Here is a 19,857-nt window from a genome sequence, read left to right as displayed (position 1 = left end):
GACTTTCAGCTCTCTTTGTCAGGTTTGAGTCTTTCCTTTCGGTTTTTCTCTTCTGGGATTGGAAATGGGTGGAAGGCATGGAGTATGATGAGGGTATCAGTGGCTGCACAAAGATCTTAGGGAAAGGTCCTTGTTTTAAGAAGAGATGAGCGCGGAGCTGGCATGTGAACCTAAAAACCAACATGAAGGCCCCCCTCTAGACCCCGGGTGTTCCAGGGAGAGAGTGTGGGCCTGGCATGGGAGCGAAGATCAAAAGGGCAGCATGAGGACACAGCGGCTTGGTCACATGACATATCAGTCCCGAGGGTGTGGGAAGGGAGAGCAAAAGACGGCGAAGACACGGATGCATTGCGCTGATGGGGAGTCCGGATCTCACTGGGAGGCAGAGGGAGGCCAGGCAGTGAACTGTGAAGACCCAGTGGAGGCCGCACCAGAGGATCAAGAGAAATTTGATGATTTGGGCTGAGGTTTTTGTTTCCTGTTTGTTTGTATTTAACAGACTTCATTTTTTTAGAGCAACCTTAGGTTTACAGAAAAATTGCACAGAAAATATAGTGAATTCCCATTTCCCACCTCTCCCCTATGCACAGATTCCCCTATTATTAACATCTTGCATTAGTGTGGTACAGTTATTACAATTACCAGCATGGATACGTGAGTATTAACTAAAGTCCATAGTTTACATTAGGGTTCATTCTTTGTGTTGTGCAGGTCCATGGTTTTGACAAATGCATAAGGTCGTGTAGCCACAATTACAGTGTCATAAAGAATAGTTTCACTGCCCTAAAAATCCCCTGTGCTTCACCCATTCATCCCTTTCTCCTTTCTCCCAAACCCCTGGCAACCAATGACCTTTTTTACTGTCTCTATAGTTTTGCCTTTTCCACAGAGAATTTCCCCATATAGTTGGAATCCTACAGGATGTAGGGTTTTCACACTGGCTTCTTTCACTTAGCAATATGCTTTTTAAAGTTCCTGCATGTATTTTCACAGCTTGATAGCTCATTTCTTTTTAGCGCTAAATAATCTCTCATTGTATGGATATGCAACAGGATTTTTATCCATTTGGGCAGAATTATCAGTAAGATAAAAAAGCAGAAACAATGGAAATGGTGGATGCAGAGAAAGTGGCAAGGTCCACAGGACATGATAGAAGGAAGAAGGAGGAAGGTTTGGAGAAGTGGGAAAATAAACATGAGCGCACAGGCCTGAACCGGCCTAAGGCAGGTTCTTGAGACTAGTGCTCGGTGGGAGAAGCTTGCTTCTCACTGACCCTCCCCCAGGCCTTTCCTGCTCTTACAGACAGAAACTTCATGAGGGCAGGAACCATGTCAGTCTCGTCCCGAGAGCCCAGTGTGATGCAGGCATCCAATAAATATTTGTTGAACCCATTAAACCTTCCAAGACCTTTCCTAAAGAGCAAGTTTGCCCAGACACCAGAAGATCTGAAGCTTCTGAGGCTGGCCGGTCATCTCAGGCAGGTCTTCACCGCTCGCTCGGCTGAGCCCTTTTCTGTGGTGGGGCAAAGCTTGCCTGGGACATTCCCCTCCTCAACCAAGAATGCATCTCTCTTGCCACCATCTGCCCCTGCAGATGTTCTGTGGACAGAAGCAGAGGCAAGCTGTAGGGAGCCAGGAAAACCAAGGGAGATTCAAGCTAACCTAACATCCCAGGTAAAAAGGCACTCTCACCAAAGGACCTGAATCCAGCTCTCCAAGCACTCACTGTTCAACCCAATCACAAGGCAGCAGAATTAGCCCAAACAACTGCTCTGGAGACAGGAAGACCAAATGGGTGATTCAGGTTCTAGGAAACAGCTGTGAGAGGAAGACGAGCCATGCCCTCCAGATGTTCACATTTGGGAGGAGAGAAGGTCTGTGCCACAAAGCAGCAGCCCACGCATGGGAGCTGTGGGAGCCCAGCCAAGGGAGTGCAGCTAACAGTCTGGGTGAAAGGGGACAGCCCTCCAGGGGAGCTGGAAAATCAGCTCAGAAACCGCAGGATCAATAGCCATTCACCAGTCAGAATTCACCACGTGGGTAGTGTTCCCGGGGCAAAAGAGTTGACCAACCAGACCTTTGTCTTGCGCAAGGTCACTGCTTAAAATCAGGTTCTCTCCCAGGGTGTGATACTGGCATTCCTTGGTACCCATAGCACTTTCTCTTCCTGTGATGAAAGGGGTGAATGAGCCTGGTAAGACGATGAGGGTATTTTGCTTGGGATCTGTCCATACCCTACCCATGTTTGTGCCCATATGACTTACAGAGTCAGCACCAGGGTGGAGAACGCTTGAGAATTTCTTTTTTTTTTAATGTTTGAGAAACAGCAGTTTATTTTATTTATTTATTTATTTTCTTTGGCCACGCCTCACGGCACGTGGGATCTTAGTTCCCTGACCAGGGATCCAACCCGTGCCCCCTGCAGTGGAAGCGTGCAGTCGTAACCACTGGACCGCCAGGGAATTCCCGAGAATTTCTTATCTGAGGGAAAGAACGTGGGCTGCTTGGCCTGAAGCCTGTTTTGAACAGGGGGGCTCATCCAGAGACACACATGTGGCTCCCCATCTCTACTAGGGGAGTTGAGGCTGATGGTGAATAGTTAATCAGAGGCAGAGGGTCGAGATGCAAGGAGTAGCTGCCTTCCCACCTTGAAGCCCCCTAAATGGCAATCCCCGAAGAAGGGGGACACACCCACGGGGAGGATGGCCCAGTGTTGATTCTGTGTGTTCTCAAGGCATCAGCATCCGTGCTCTTTCACCCATGGGGCAGCAGAAGTGGCCCCAACACCTCCAGGTAGCCAGAAACACAGCAAGCAGGGGAGAGCCAAGGTTCACTCAGCGTTGGGACAGCCGGCCTCTCCTAACACACCAGCATCTGGCCCCATCTGCTGAGCCTGGCCGGTCCCTGGGACATTTCTTGCACATATGGGCCCCCAGAGAATGACCACTAAGTTCTCTGTATCCAAACATTTCTATGAGAAAGATAGTTCCCGCGTCTCACCAAAATCTGTTTTCTCAGGGCATCTGCTATTGGGTGCTCACCAGCACAGAATTTTTATTTTACTTTCTTGCTTACATGCGTTTGCCTTCCTCAGGGGGACTGCTTGTGGAAATTCAGGGCAAAGTCCGACATTTGGTAATAGTGGAGAGAAAATGAAGAGGCAGTGCTAGGCTCAGTCCTACTCTGTCCTGGGACTAGGACTCTCTCACAACCCAAAGCCTTCCCCTCTCTCTTCCTCCCACCCACAGTTTTTCCCCCCAGCTTTCCAGAACACTCTTTAGGCTTAACCTCCTTCTATCTTAGTGTATGCCCTTTCTTCCCACCCACCCTGTATTTCTCAGTCACCCACATTGGAGCACATTTAAATATCCACCCATAACAAAGGTAAAGCCTCAGCAAGGGGTCCAGGCTCCCCAGGAAACTGGGAGTTGGGAGAGCGGAGGGCACAGAGCTGAGAATGGCCAGAGCTCCTTCACAAGGGCCCCTGAATGTCTGGGAACATAAGGGGGTAGACGCTCATGACAGAGTACAGAGCCATGCCCGTATTATTTATAATATTAAACTGTGGCTCATTCATTTATTCATTTCTCAACAAATTATTCATTCTGTCAACAAATGTTGATTGAGCACCAGTTGTGTAACAGGACGTATACATGAAAGCCAGTCCTTGTCCCCAAGAAGCCTATGAGTGACCCTGGCACATGGACCAGAAATGGCGATGACAAGTGTGAAGAAGTCGGTGGTCCTGAGAGACCCAAGGGCAGTGGGTGTGCAGGAGAAGGTCTGGGACCCAACTGGGTTGATCTGGGAAGAATTTGCAAGGACTTAATGCCTGAACCGAGTCTTGAAGGTAAAGTTGGGAGGAGTAGGGCACCGGATGATGTGTTCCTGACAGAAGGGGCCCATTGCAAGAGCAGAAGCACCCAGAGAGCAGGTGGTAATGGGGAAACTAGGGTGTAAAGTGGACGGAGCCCTGAGATGGGTGAGACCTGAGGCCGGAAGGCAGAGGCAGCTAAGGATGGAGTTGGAGGCCAGCAAGGATGCTGAGGCTACGGAAAATTACAGAAGGACTGTGGACGGGAGAGACGTGCAATCAGAGTCCCATTTACAGAAGGAAAGTCCTGGCTGAAATGTGGAGATCGGTTTGGAAGGAACGAGACCAGAGGCATGGAGAACACGTAGCAGGCTGTTGCAATAACATCATCTGGAAACGATGTTCTTCGGAAGTCTCTATGTCCACACCTGTCTACCTCAGGCTTCCTGTCAGGGGAAAGCAAGCTGGCGAAACAGGTTTTCGGGAAAATAGCTCACTCGTTAATTGCAATGTTTTGGTGCTGTCAGTGACTATAATGCTTTGTTTTACAGTCATGTAAAATCAGCATCATGCAAATATTTCCTGCTGATAAAAGCTAGCCTCCAGAACTGTGAGGCTATAAATAAATTTCTGTTGTGTAAGCCACTCAGTTTGGGGTACTTTGGTGTGGCAGCCCCGGCAAACCAACACAGGTGGGCAGTATAATGATCCTATGTTACATGTGGAAACTGAGGCACAGAGAGAGTAAGTGTTTCCCCAGTGCAACACGGCTAAGAAGTGGTGGGCAGCTTGTTCCAGAATCTGCCTTCTTAATTACAGTATTTAAAAATAATTCTGTCTTGGTCTTAAACAGTTGAATGCTCTTCCTTTGAAATGAAGCTTAATTTCGGCGTAGTCCTATAGTAAAGAGAAAGAAGTAAATGAACTCCTTGGCGGTCCATGACCCCTCCTAGTGAGGCCATAGTCCAGCCCATGTCATTCTGCCATCCTGGGCTAGAACAAGTGTCTGGATAATTGTGTCCCTGCATCTAATCCAAGAGGAAACGTCCTCCCAAAAGAGGCTGTGAGTATATGCCAGGCAGCTGGGTCCCTGAGCCTGGCAGTGGGCAAATACCTCCTTCTAACGTAGGTAAGAAGACAGATTCTGGAGCATGCTACCTGCCATTTGTGAGCTGTGTGGCATTAGGGAAGCATTTAACCTCTCTGTGCCTCAGTTTCCACATGTAACATGGGATAATTCTGTTGCCCACCTGTACTAGTTTGCTAGGCCTGCCATAACGAAGTACCACTAACTGAGAGGCTTAAACAACAGAAATGTATTGTCTCACAGTTCTGGAGCCTAGTAACCCGAGATCAAGGTGTTGGCAAGGTTGATTCCTTTTGAGGGCTATGTGGAAGACTCTACTCCATGCCTGTCACCTAGTTTCTGGTGATTTGCTGGCAATCTTTGGTGTTTCCTTGGCTTGTAGATGCATCACTCTGATATCTGCCTTCGTCTTCACATGATGTCCTCTCCAAATGAGTGTCTACATCCAAATGTCCCATTTTTATAAGGACACCAGTCATATTGGATTAGGGTCTGCCTAATGACCTCATTTTTTACTTGATTACCACTGTAATGAACCTATTTCTAAATACGGTCACTTTCTGAGGTACTGGGGGATTAGGACTTCAACATATGAATTTGGGGGGGGAGACAATTTAACCCATCACCCCACCTGAATAGAATTTTCAATGAAAATTAAATGAATTAATGCCTTTAAAACAGTCCCTGACACTTAGAAGCTCTCAATAATGCTAGATTATGCTAGGTATAAATAAAAAAACTCCCAGGTTAGTGGATGGCAGGGTTATAATTCAGCCGGTTTGCACCAGTATGGCCTTACCAATTATTTACGACTTGTGTCAGTCATTTTTTTTGGTCAGGGCTTACACCATACCAAGTGAGTATTTTGGATAATACTCTTGGCTAACAGGTGCAAGATGAGAATGTGTAGATCTAATGAGGTCTGTGCTTTTGCTTCCCTGTTCTCCAAGCTGTGTATACTGCATAATGCAAGTAGCCCAGAGGGGAAAAAAGCAACTCTCATTTCTTTTAGCAAGGAATCATAGAAGGCCCTGTCTTCCTGATGAACCCACAAAAGGAAACTTCCCACTGTCGATGTCTCAGCCCTGGGGGCTGGGATGGGGCTAGCACCTTGGGCCTTGGAGATGAAGCTTACTGAGGGATGTCATAAATGGGCTGAGCCCAGGCTGCCTGGGGGAGCCGCTGACGTGAATAAAAGTGTTTGCTCGCCTCAGTTCACATTAGAATGAGCCCTTTAAAAAATAAATAAGGTGTGTTGATCTTTTGTGTGGATGGCTAAACAAATCTGGTGGCCCCAAATGAATTCCAGGTAAAGAAGAATAAGAGGAAATATCAGAAGGCAAGCTGCTGAAATCAGCAAGAGCTGGACCTGGAGGACCCAGTGGCCCCTCTGTAGAGCTTTCTGGGCATCGCAAGGTTCTTCTTCTTAGCAAGCCCCCTGACTCCTCTTGGCAGCTGCCGTGTGACTGCAGTGGCAGGGGATTAAGGAGACAGCATGGGCCCGGGAGAGGGGGTAGCTGACCCAGGCCAAAGTCAAACTGAGCTGCTGAAGAAAAAAGATTGGGGATATACAGTTTCAGTGGAGGGAAATACCAGAAAGGTTGTCCTCCACAGGGAGGATTTGAGGGGGTAGACTCCCTGACCTCCAAGGCCAAGGCAAGGTCGCTCTCTCCCTCTTGCCCCTCAAATTCCTGTCTGTTTTCAGTAGGTAAATAGGAAGGCTTCTGCACTCCAGTAGGAAAGCCCTAGACTGGGAGGCGGGATGCCTGTTGATTCTGCTGCCCCCAGGCTGTGTGACCTTGGACAAGTGGTTTAACCTTTCTGGGCTCAGTGCCCTCATCTATTATTTGAGGGGCTTGGAGTCATGATAGTCATAGACTCTTCAGGTTAAAAGGGATCTTAGGAATCCAGTCTGATCCATCTGGTAGATAAGGAGCCTAAGGCTGAGAAGTTAAGTGAATGGCTCACAGTCATTGAATTAATGAGGGGACAGGAACCTAGGACTCAGGTGTCCTGACTCCTACCTGGGACCCGTTCTGTTAACGACAGCGATCCCTCCTCTGTTTATAGTGTCAGAGTGTTTACATTTACCCCTCAGAACAACCTTCTGAGGTAGATATTCTTATACCCATTTTATAAGTAAGGAAACTGGCTTGCCCAAGATCCCCAGCTACTGAGTGGAAGAGCCCGGACTTTGCTAGTTTGGTGCACTTCCTGCTGCAACCAGCTGCCTCCAGTTACCCGCAGAAAATCCCAGCCACAGGCCACCTTGGGTGCCCTGACACCAACCTCAGCAAGAGCAGGGACCTGATTCTTGAGAGCATATGGGTCCATCACAGGAGTCGGGACAGGCAAGCAAGAATACTTATTCTCAACAGCAGCAGAAAAGTAATATCCATCTTCCCAGTGTGACCTAGTTTGCGATAGATAGATGAGATTTTAAGAAGATGTTCCATATGTGACAGTAGAAATAAACTGTTTCATCAGAAGTGGAGCAAAATGAGTTAGCCAGGTCCACCCTAGGGTAGCAGAGTGGCAGCTGCCTCTCTGCTTCAGTGAGGTTTTTATACTGACTCTCTCGCCCTCACCCTGTCATCCCTGACCTAAAGGGCCAGAGGCACTGGAACACAGGTGTCCCAAGTAGTGCCAGCACCTCTCAGGGTCTCAGGGGAGAGCCGCTCCCTCTGGGTAAACTGAGGCCTCATTTGAGACGTCAGTGCCTCCTCTGGGTGGAGAAGAGACACCGTCTGAGCTCACTAAGTTCTCTAAGGTCTCTCCAGGGTGAGTCTAGATGAAGTTTAGTCTTGATGCTCGGCAGCACCGTCCAGCATTACAGCAAGTCTTGGGCATCAGATCAGCATCACATCACGCTGGAGGAGAGCCCCGAGGTGGGGTTATTTGTACCCATCAGAGCAACACTACCCAGTACACCTATAATGTACTAATATGCTTGGGAAAACTTTCCTCTTGCTCCCCGTATTCTGAACAGAAACAGATGCCGCAAAATATAATCCCGACTCCCCGACTCCCCAACCCAGCCTCTCAGAAGGGTCAACAGGCTAATCTTGGAGCCTCAAAGACACCTGGTCAAAGTGGAAACAACTGTTCTTGTCCCTTGATAAGGCTCCACCTCTAGTTCTCGGCAGTGTGTACGTTTAAACAGAGTTTCTGCCTTCTACCGGTGTGACTGCCCCCACTGGGAGTTCCAGAATTAATTATTAACAGCCAAAGAAATTCACAGTGAGCAGGGACTTGTGCATTTTCTAGAAGCACGTTTCCATGAGGACTTTGCCCCGATCGGATTTCTCCTCAGGGCCCAGGACAGAGAGACAGAAAAACATTGGGCCTGTCATTTTAGTTAGAATAGACCCAAGCCTAAAACCTCAGGGAACTCACTTGGAAGATTTTTCTAGGAAAGTAGACTTTTTGATTTGACATCTCAACCAAACAGGTGTTTTGGGAGAATAAAATCACACTACCTTATAAGGAACTGGGGTAGTCTGGCCTGACTTGGGGAGTATCTAAAGAGAACTTATTCATTGTTCAAGATAACTCTAAATAATGGTAAGCTCTCAGATTTATTGGCGACTATACTCACCATGAAATTAACATATCCCGGAATTTTGGTTGGAAGGGATGTGGGAACTCATTTTGTCTTTTCTCAGTATATGGATGAAGTGTCTGACATGAAAGGAAGTTCCAAGTCTAGAGAGCAAGAGTAATGACTTGTAGGCCAGTTTGCTTCCTGCCCAAGGAGACCTGAAAGCCTAGGGTGCTTTATAATGACTTACGTAACAGTTGTTTCTCTAAAGACATTCAAGCAGGCCCCTGAATTTGTTTATGCAAAACAAAACTTTCCTTTATTGATATAATAACAGAAGTGCACCTTGGCCTAACTCATACCAAAATATCATCATTCTGAACTCATAATAACACCTATGTTTGCTGAGCATTTACTATATGTGTAGCACTGTGCTAAACTGAGCCTACAGTCAGGTGACTTACCTCCCAGGTGCCTTCCGGATACTTGTATTATCTGCAAAACTGAATAAATACATGCAAAGTGCTTAGAACTCCACCACCCCATCTCACCTACAGCCTCAGAGCATCCCTGCTTTGGTCATGTAGAACCACGCCCTGTGAGGAATGGAAGGAGGTCATGTGCAGGCAGGGCTGAACTTACAGGTAGACCCCTATCGCTGGGGGTTTCTGTGGTGCAACGGCCCCCGTGCCCACGTCTAATTCATTCTAGTCTACCAGTTTCTACTTTTTTTTTTTCATCTGAATGTTTAAGGGAGCCTCACTTAAAGGCAAATACTCTTCTGAGGGATAAGCTTTGAATCAGCCAACCATTATCAGGAATTCTTTTACATCTTCCCACGAATCTAAAAGATCAAGATTATATAGGTAAAGGCACAAGAAAAGGCCAAGTTTCTGAGGTTGCCTCAGATGGGATGCCTGAGAATTCAGACCAATTCAGAGGTGGTCATTTGACATCTAGTCTGTTCTACTCCAGAGTGAATTTTTCCTATAAGAATAAATTCAGGTCTTCTTGGGTTGCCTTCTTTCAGGTGGGAAAAAACTCCTATTACTCTGAATGAGTGACTTGGCAAAAGCAGATGGTGGGATCCTTCAAATACCATGCCTGTTCTGTTTTTCTTAGAGATTTATCAGTCTATAACCCTGAGATTTCAACGCTCCACTCAGTTCTGAGCTCTCTAAATCGAAACAATCACATGCCAACATATGTGTCTACAGCTGACCATAGATGGACTGACTCAGGACCAGGATTTCATTTGAGCTGTATGGCCCTTCTCCATGCATAAAATAAAAGGGAAAATGCATGGAGTCTAAGGGACCTTGTTTTCTGTGTCCTGGAGACCCTTGGCCTAAATGAAGCAAATGTGATGGGATCCATAGGAGAGAGACATGCAACCTGGGATCAGGCCACACTTTCTGGCCGTGGAAGGCATGCCGTAGACCTGCCAGCTTTATTGTAGAACCCAAGACTTAAAGCTAGGACACATTAAGAGCCCTATACCCCGTTCTGTGACGGACCTTTGACAAGGGGCATTGGCAACTCACAGTGTATCCAGTAGGGGGCGACAAGGAAGCAGATTGACAAAACCAGAGACATGTGAGAAAGAATTGGGATGTTCTTTCCTGTAGAAGAGAAAGCCCCAGAGGAATGGGACGGCTGTCTACTCTTTAAAGCACTCATATAGAAGAACAAGAAGAGGAATTCTTCTTTGTTCCAACTGTGAAACGTAGGACCAGTGGAAGGAGATTATGGGACAGCCAGGTTTTTCTAGCAGAGCTGTCTGTAGTGCACGAACACTGTGCAGGTTTGTGCCTTTCTTGGTGCTTGATGTGTTGGTTCAGTGACGGGGGAGAAGGAGACACCAGTAGGGGAGGTTGAAGAGGGATGCCTTCCTTTGGGTGGGAGATTGGACTAGAGATTTACTCAGGTTGTTGCTAATTGTAAAGAGAATGGTTTTATGATTTTTTTAAGTGGGTGAGCAGTAAAGGTGGGTTTATGGTCTCTGTACTCCACAAACTATCATTTCCCACATTAACTATTTCATGCATGGAAAACTTGAGAAAAAGGAAAGCTAAGAAGTTTGCAGGGTAATTTAAAAATGCTTTCTGGGAGGCGATTGGATCACAAAAGACAGTGCACGGTGTGGGTGAGAGCGTGGGCCGTGAAAGCAGAGCCCACAGGGATTCAAATCCTTCCTCTGCCCTCATTAAGCTCCGTGAACTTGGACGGGTGACCTTAGTTATACCTTCACTTGTGCGGCTGTAAGATGGAAAGGTTAACCCTTGCCTCCTCCTCCCGTTGTGAGCCTGAAGTCAGTGAATGCACCTAAAATGTGACAACTATGCCAGGTACATAGTGAGCACTCAGTAAAGGTTAGTGACGATTGTTAGACAAGGAGAAATCATTATCATTTCTTAGGTCCATGAGAGAATTTAAACAACAGGGCATCAGCTTGCAACAAAAACGTGTATGTTTCTTTTGATTTGTGATGTCATGAAAAGAAAGAGTTAAATATGGCTGCTTTTTTGGTAATAATGGACATTTTTAGGGCCAGTTCAGGAGTGATAAATCCTGTAAGTGGAGTGAATGACAGCTGAGTCCCATGAAGCAACGGAAAAAATAGAGTTCAGTGATTTTTTTTTTTTTGAGTAGTGGAGCCCAAAGAGAATGGAAGTGTAGCCAAGTCCCTGGGATTTCCACTGTTTCCTGTGGCTGTATTTTGGCTCCTTGCTTCCCCAAGAGAAATAAAGATCAAGGCTTCATTCAGATTGCTTATCTGCCCCCATGTTGAAAATGCAGTAACATCTGGCTGACAACTTAATCATCTCTCCCCTAAATTTTTTTTCTTATCCTAAGAGCACCTGCATGACCAGAGGAAAAGAAGAGAAAAAGACAAAAGAGGGTTTAGTTTCTCATCTTGATAATTGCCTGATAATTTGCACTGAGAGGGCTTGTTGGGGTCGAGGAGCCATTCATCCCCTTTTGGTCCTTTGAATTTCTCAGGCTGTCATCACTTTTTTAGGCTGGCAGCTAATGAAAGGAAGGGGAGAAAGATTTCATACATCCCTCTCAGGACGTATTATGCAGCTCTTGAGATTCTGCCTGCTCATTTATCCAAATGAAATAGATCTCTGGGGAAATAGCAGAGGTCAGCTGTTGAGCAAAATGTTTTCCAGTCCTGGGAGTTACATCACTTTGTTTCTTTGTGAAATAAGGCAGCTCTGTCCTAATTTTAAGTGATCAATCGCATGTGATAAGACAAGCTTATTTTTCACGCTCCCAGTAAATACAAGGAGACGGCAGACACTCCGGATGGTCTCTCCGGAAGCTAGATGGTGTCAAGAACGGCCATGTAAATTGCTTCCTTTCTCCCTGGATTGTCTATAAAACCAATATTATTACAAAATGCTAAGAACTGTTAAGCTTCATTAGTGTGCTCCTGAATCACGATTCAGTGATTGGGTGATACGCCATCATCATCTGCACATGCGCATCTCGTAGGACTCTTCAAACTTATTCCTATCCTCAAATTTTGAGTGCAGATGAAACATGAGCGAGAATCAAGTGTGAGGTGCAAGTTGTTTCTCCTGATTGCTTTGTTCTTTCTTTCTATTATTATTTCATTCTTTTATCACTTATGACACTAGCCATTAAAATCTATCTGCGTGGAAATCTATCCACTATATAGAACATAACATCCCTTAATTCAAAGAGGGAAAAATATTTCTAAATACAATAGAAAAATGTTACTATTGTAACATTTAACTTAAGAGGCACCATTTGGCCAGCTAACTTAGTGACTTAGACTCAGGCAGAATCGGTGCCCAGGTTTCCTTAGGTCAACAATTATTAGTTGTTCTTTTTGTTTGTTACTTTTTTTGTTTTGTTTTCTTAATTGAAGTACAGTTGATATACGATAGTATATATGTTACAGGTGTACAATATAGTGATTCACAATTTTTAAAGGTTATGCCCCATTTATAGTTATTATAAAATTGTGGCTATATTCCCCGTGGTGTACAATCTATCCTTGTAGCTTATTTTATACCTAATAGTTTGTACCTCTTAATCCCATACCCCTCTAGTGCCCTTCCCTCCTTCCCTCTCCCCACTCACTGGTAACCACTAATTTGTTCTCTTTATCTGTGAGTCTCCTTCTTTTTTGTTATATTCACTAGTTTGTTGTATATTATAGATTCCACATATAAGTGATATCACACAGTATTTGTCTTTCTCTGTCTCTTTATTTGACCTAGCACATATATAGATGGTGGTGAAATTCGGCAGAATTTTCTTCACAAAGATTTTTGTCTGGAAGATTCTGCATACTGACCTGTAAAGAATGCCCACGAAGCCTGTTGGTGTAAGATTGTGAACCAGCATGTTATGTTCTCACAGATAGAGAATATGTCATGAAAACATTCAGGGTGATGGTAAACACAGGTGGGATGTAGTGTGACATCTTCAAAGTCTCGTCTCAACCACGTGTGATCACTTGTCAATTCTACCTAACTACAGTGACCTTAAGACAGCTGTCAGGACTCCATGGAAGGAGATCTCCAGAAAGAAGAACCTACAGAAACATTTCAGTGAGTGTGGACAGAGGAAGAGAGCATCAGAGCCAACGTCTTGCACACACAGAGCCTGTAGTTGCCAAGGCACTCTCTCCCGCCTAAGAGCCTTTCCCACTAAGGAAGGCTTTAAGATCTATTCCCCTTAATCATAAAAAAGGAATTTACCGGGTTGAATTATTTGAGTTTCGACTTTATTCCTTATTTCACTAAGGATTGCACTTAATCTGTAAATGAGTTCTGATGTTATGAGAATTGAATATTGCAAATGGGTATTATTAAACTTATTAAGAGAGAGGGAAGGATTCTCTTTTAGAAGAATAATACAGTCTGAGTGGCATCTCTCACTTAATGGGCATAGAGATGCCTATTAAGAAATTTTCTTCCTAGAAATGTTTCTGAATTTAATGGAGCCATTAAATAATTCAAAATTAATATAAGTGCACAGCATCTCTGCCCCACAACCTTACTAAAATTAAGGGTGCCAAATCATCCTTCTCTTACTGTTACTTCACCAGCTGGAGGGTATAGTTCACCCTTGTATTAGACTAACTAATAGGTAGACTCTAATGCCTGACTAATTAGTGCCAGTATTCATCATGACTTTGATAAATCCTAGCCCCTAATAAGATCACTCTTGGCCAGTGGCATTCCAATGTAAAAATTGTTAGCAGAGTTTAGCTGGTTGTTGGACCTTCAACTACATATCCCAGTACAAATATTAGGACAAATTGTCATTTTTCTGGAACCTCAAGAATTGAACATTTTAGGACTTAACTGAATATGCTGCTCAGTGCTTTTGCCTGAGGACATACTAATCAACAACATATTCTTAAATACCTACCATATGCCACTGCTCTCAAAAACACTTTCAATCTTGAATTGAGGAGGTAGGAGACACATACTTCCTTTTAAAAAGTAAATAGCTTTACAGAACTATGTGCAATAAATGTCCAAATGAGACGCATAGAGAAGTGCCATATGAAGTCACTGTGTAACCCCCCCCCCCCGCAGTGCTCCCTAAGCACTTACAATGATAGATGGTTCTTCATCTGCTCTCTTGTGTGTAATTGTACCACCACGCTGGACTGGAAGCTTCATGAGGGCAGGGCCAGTAACTCTGTTATTACCATGTCTGTTCTATTCATCTGGCCTGTAACTAGCAATCAGTAACAGACTGTCACGCAGATGAAGCTACATAAAGGAAGTAAATATTGAAGGATGGGCAAAATTTTAACACACATGGAAGTTTAACGGCAGGATGAACAGATGAACCAAAACAGGAAGCAAGGATTAGCATGGCAAATATATCCTTTCATTTTCTCAGCAAACATTTGCAGCTCCCTCACCGTGTGCTGGATACTGCGTGGGCAGAATGGGTACCAAGGGGAAGAAACACCATTCCTGTGGGCAGAGGAGAGATTTTGAGACCAGCCCGGATGGTGTGAGGTGGGACGGGGCCGACTGGGATTAGGCATGGTCAGAGCTGTGAGGAATCGAGTTCATTAGGTGGGAAGAGCCTTGAGAGCTTTGTCCTGAGGATAGAGAAAACCAGCAAAAAATTTAAACTAAGGAAGGTTGAAAAGTCATTGGAAAGGTCCCAGGAGTTCTTATGACATCCTTGCTAGGAGACAGTTCGTTACTGATGGAAACTTTAGCCAGGATGCACACACTTTAAGAATTGCTATCTCCTTTGTTATAAAGCAGAAGCTAACACACCATTGTAAAACAATTATACTCCAATAAAGATGTTAAAAAAAAATGCAATATATGGAAGGAAGTATAGCTTGGAAAGAATTAGAACTGAAACTTTCACTTATAATTCCTTGTAGTTATGGGGTAAAGAAATAATGAATAAGCAGTTAATAGAATTTTTTTGAGACTCCAAAAAAAAAGAAAAAAATTGCTTTCTCAAAACTTTCCGTGAGATATATATTCACCCAGTCAGAATTTCCAGGGCTGGATTATATTTGCACTTCTATTTCATTTTTACTTAACCAGTATGTTAATATTAACAGTGATGTGTAATGTTTTCATAAATACAGCTTGTTTCTTTAAATATTGTATTTCTAAGAAGCTTTAGGGCATTGTTAAAATGTGGTTTAAATATATTCATAGACAAAAGTCTTTTCTAGCAGACTACACTTTCATTTCATAATATAATTCAATGGAATAATGGAACTTTCATCATAGAGCACACTTCGCTAGAATTCATCTGCTCCATTACATTTATGTAAAGTCACGCAGTGTAACAATGAACATCAATAACTAAACCACACCTTCCCAATACTGTTTCCTATGGAACATGCAGTGAACTTTTTGCATTTTGTATAGGCAGCCAGATTTTAACAATATATATTCTGGTTGCAAGCTAGTTCCTTCACAGGCCACATAACTATCCTTGGGCCCCATGAATCATGCGAACTATAGCTAATGGCATAGATATACACCACCTTGATATGAGGTGTTTAGGGCATATAAGAGCCAAGTATATTTGGTTTCTAAGGGCAAGTGGGAAGATGGAGAAGGTCCAGTGTAGAAATACTCCTTAATATCATCTTTCCTGAAGGTTTAGTTTGCAACCAGTGGCAAAAATCTGGTTTCAAGAAGGTTAAACTTGGAACAATACAAAGACAAATAACCCAATTTTTAAAATAGGCAAAGCATCTGAATAGGCATTTCTCCAAAAAAGATATCCAAATGGTCAATAAGCACATGAAAAGACGTTCAACATCATTATTCACTAGAGAAATATGAATCAGAACCATAATGTGATACTAATACTTCATACGCATTAGAATGGCTGAAATTAAAATGACAGACAATAGCAAGTGTTGGTGAGGATGTGAAGAAATTAGAACCCTCATATTATGCTGATGGAGGTACAAAATGTTGCAGCCACTTCAGAAAACAATTCGGCAATTCCTCAAAAAGTTAAGCATAAAGTTACAACATGACCCAGCAATTCCAATACTAAGTATGTACCCCCCAAAATTGAAAACAGATACACAAACAAATACGTGTACGTGAATGTTCATAGCAGCACTATTCACACTATCCAAAAGGAAGAAACAACACAAATGTCTATCACCGGATAAAAGGGTAAACAAAATGTAATGATCCAGACAATGGAATAGTATTCAGCCATAGAAAGGAATGAAATACCAATACATAATATGACATAGATGGATCTCAAAAATATTATGCAAAGTGAAAGGATCCAATCACAAAACACTATATATTTGCTGATTCCATTTATATAAAATGTCCAGAATAGGTAAATCCATAGAGACGAAAAGTAGATCACTGGTTGCCAGGAACTTGTGGAGTGGGTAATGGGGAGGAGCAACTATTGATGTTACAGGGTTTCTTTTGGTTGTGATAAAAATGTTCTGAAATTGATTGTGGTGATGGACGCTCAACCTTGAGAACATACCAAAAAAACACTGACTTGTGTGCTTTAAAAAGTGAATTTTGTGGTATGTGAATTATTTCTTCATTTAAAAAATTAAAAAGGACTTTTAAAAAGACGAAACTTGGAATAATTGATGGTTTTTTGAAGCAGATGAGCATATAGTGAAATTAGTTCTTGGTTTTGGGGAAAGCCATGAAAAAAGATTGTAACTGGGAGAAGTTATAAACAAAGAGATGGATGAGTCAAAGAAGACTGGGAAAGAATTTGATGAAAATAAGAGACGGTACACAGGGAGACTAAGTTGAGGTTTATGAAAACAATCAGGCAGATTATATGAGGGAGGTGTGTGTGTGTATTTGTAATATATATATGCACATATATAATATTATACCTTAGATGCTATAGTATATAATTTATATATATATATATTATGTATATATATTCACATGGGGAAAATTCTCAAAAAATATACCACCCAAATGTTAACAGCAGTTGTCCCTGTTTAGTGGGATTTTGGGTGATTTAATTCCTTTTCTTCCTTTTGCTTCTCAGTATTCTCTTACTTTGTGTGCAGTGATCATAGAGTAATAGTTAAGTAGGAAGTGAAAAAAGTGAATGTGGAAGGCTGTTGCTTGAGGAAGTGCACTCTGATCAGACCAAGAAAGTAGGGGCAGTTTTTGAAGTCTTACTAACTAATAATGCCCTGCTTGAGAAGACTTGTCGTCACATTGGGAGAAAACAGAGTAAGGTGGGCATCACTGCAGAAGAGTTTGGCATGGCAAGGCCTCTGAAATGCTAATGCTTAAAAGGCTTGTTCTTAGAAATTCTGGAGGCAAAGCATACAAAAGTCTTTTTCCCCTTGTTTACCAGGTTCTCCCTTGGTTTGAGGCATCCATATGTATACTCTATATAAGCCACTAGGTACTGGGCCTATTACAGATCTATCTATGTATCTATCTATGTGTCTATGTTTCTATGTATCTATCATCTATGTATCTATGTATCTATGTGTCTATCTATCTATCTTTAATCTTATTATGTCTACGAGGCAGTTGACACCTAAAAGTCATGAAACTTAATTTGCTAAGTCACAAAATAATTTTAAAATCACCCTTAAGATTATACACGTGCCAGGCCTTGTACCTGAGCTGAGCGTCTATCATTGACCAAGCCAGACCCCTTCTTGCATCTATGGGCTTACAGTCTAGTCAAGCAGGAGCCAGGAAGAAGCTAGTCCACATATGACAAGTCCCACAGGCTTTGTGGAGCTCAGGGTGGGGCTCTTACCCATAATCTCCAGTCTGAAGCTGGAGGGGAGAGACAAGGGCTTCATTTTGGAGGAGTTCCCAAGGGTAAAGTCAAGTTGGTAGGTCCCAAAACAGGTTATGGAAACAAGGACCTGGTCAGACAACAGGAGCCAAGAGATGGAGCCCAAACAGAGTGGCTTCAATGTGGGGCAGAGGCAAAGGGTTCCCTGGAAAAGGAGGTGGAAGAAAGGGAGTGACAGACGATGGGGCAAAATGGCAGGGTCCCTGCATCTGGGCCTGGCTTTGAGCTAGAGGAGGTTCACAGCAGCATTGTTTGTAAGAAAACAATGTGGGAAACACCCATCAACAGGAATGAACAAGTTGATTGGGGGCGTGGGGTTCAAATCATCGTGGAAAATTAATAAGCCAGAACAGCATGGGTCAACATAGGAAATGAAGAACAACAACAAAAAACTACCCTTAAAAGGAATGCATAGTGACAGTCATTTCTTTCTTTCCCTTTTCTTTCACAATTTGTTTGCTGAAACATCAGTTGACGTGTCTTTCAGTTGAATGTGGCATGTCTTTTTGAAGGAACAAGAGGCAGACAAGTTTCAGCTGCCAGAAATAAAAGAGAAACTGGGAAGAATTTAACTTCTGAACTAGAAAGTCACTCTTGCCAGGGGCCTTTGAGCAGGGTAAGGTTCTGCATTTTGTTTCCCAATTTTTTTTTTCCTTAAATAAATAGCTGTGGACTTCAGGCCAGTCTTGCCCCTTGAGTTCTTAAATGATTCTGCCAAATCCCTTAGAATTGAGTTGTGCAGGGTCCAGCAGACCTGCTTTGGCTGTTTCTCCTTCGCTGGAATGACTCTCCCTAGGGAACCAGATCAAAGCTAAGGAAGAGAAAAGGCAGGTGATGAAAGGATCCTGTGCCTAAAATAATAATTTCGTTTTGTCTGCCTGCCATCCCACCATCACAGTGAAGGATTTCTAGATTGTAAGAGGCCCTAATAAAGATGAACCCAGCCCTGAAAGATATTGAATTTTATCAGCCAACATCCAGGTGAACGTCCCTGGAGATCAAGACTGATAAATAAACCACAGATGGGATGTGGGGTGGGGATGAGGGAAGAGGGGTAGGAGACAGAACAAGGAAAAAAGGGGCAAAAAGTGTGAATAAGACATACTTCCCCAACCAGTCAAGTTTTTCCAAGGCTCACATTTCTGGAGACCATCTTAAGAACAATTGCAGCAACAAACAAAAACCAGCCAAGCCGAATGTAAGTTGGTACAGCCACTGTGGAAAACAGTATGGAGGTTCCTCAGAAAACTAAAAATAGAACTACCATATGATCCAACAATCCCACTCCTGGGCATATATCTGAAGAAAGCTATAATTCAAAAAGATACATGCAGCCCCGTGTTCATAGCAGTACTATTCACAATAGCCAAGACATGTAAGCCACGTAAATGTCCATCAACAGATGAATGGATAAAGAAGATGTGGTACATATATACAATGGAATGTTAGCCATAAAAAAGAACAAAATAATACCATTTGCAGCAACATGGATGCAACTAGAGATTATCATACTAAGTGAAGTAAGTCAAAAAGAGAAAGACAAACACCATATGATATCACTTATAGGTGGAATCTAAAACATGTCACAAATGAACCTAGCTATGAAACAGAAACAGAATCCCGGACATAGAGAACAGACTGGTGGTTGCCAAGGGGGAGAGGGTCAGGGGAGGGAAGTTGGGATTAGCAGATGTAAGCTTTTATATATAGAATGGATAAAACAACAAGGTCCTACTCTATAGCACAGAGAAGTATATTCAATATCCTATGATAAACCATAATGGAAAAGAATATTAAAAAAAAGAATATATATATGTATGTATGTATAACTGAATCACTTTGCTGTACAGCAGAAATTAACACAACATTGTAAATCAACTATACTTCAATTTAAAAAAATTAAAACTTAAAAAGAAAGCCAGGCAATAAATAAATAAGAGAAAAAGAAAATCTAAACCACACAGCCTAAGTATCAGAAACTTTCTTCTTATCCACCAAGTTAAAGCAAAAATGAATTGGTTACATTTTCATAGACTCCTTTCCTGAACCGGAAGCCATTTCTGCTTCAATAAAAATATTAACTTTTTCCTCAGAACAAATC

The 19,857-nt window shown here is 43.1% G+C and overlaps 1 protein-coding gene across 8 annotated transcripts in view; it reads left to right on the top strand.

Annotated features, from left to right (window-relative positions):
- PRLR (prolactin receptor) overlaps nt 1–19,857 on the top strand; it is a 201,208-nt gene that overhangs the window by 55,898 nt on the left and 125,453 nt on the right. For 2 of the 8 annotated variants that reach the window (XM_082382322.1, XM_082382321.1), the window contains exon 2: nt 12,698–18,372. The exons of 4 other annotated variants lie outside the window; for them this stretch is intronic. The gene's annotated coding sequence lies outside the window, so the exon portion shown is untranslated. Of the gene's footprint in view, nt 1–7; nt 18,373–19,857 lie in introns of those variants that run through there. 2 more of the 8 variants (XM_082382325.1, XM_082382318.1) reach the window with 2 other exon arrangements.

Source organism: Balaenoptera borealis (genome assembly GCF_965194805.1).
Source record: "Balaenoptera borealis genome assembly, chromosome: 2".
Taxonomy (NCBI): domain Eukaryota; kingdom Metazoa; phylum Chordata; class Mammalia; order Artiodactyla; family Balaenopteridae; genus Balaenoptera; species Balaenoptera borealis.
Note: the sequence above shows the minus strand (reverse complement) of the source record. Positions and strands in the feature narration are given on the sequence as shown.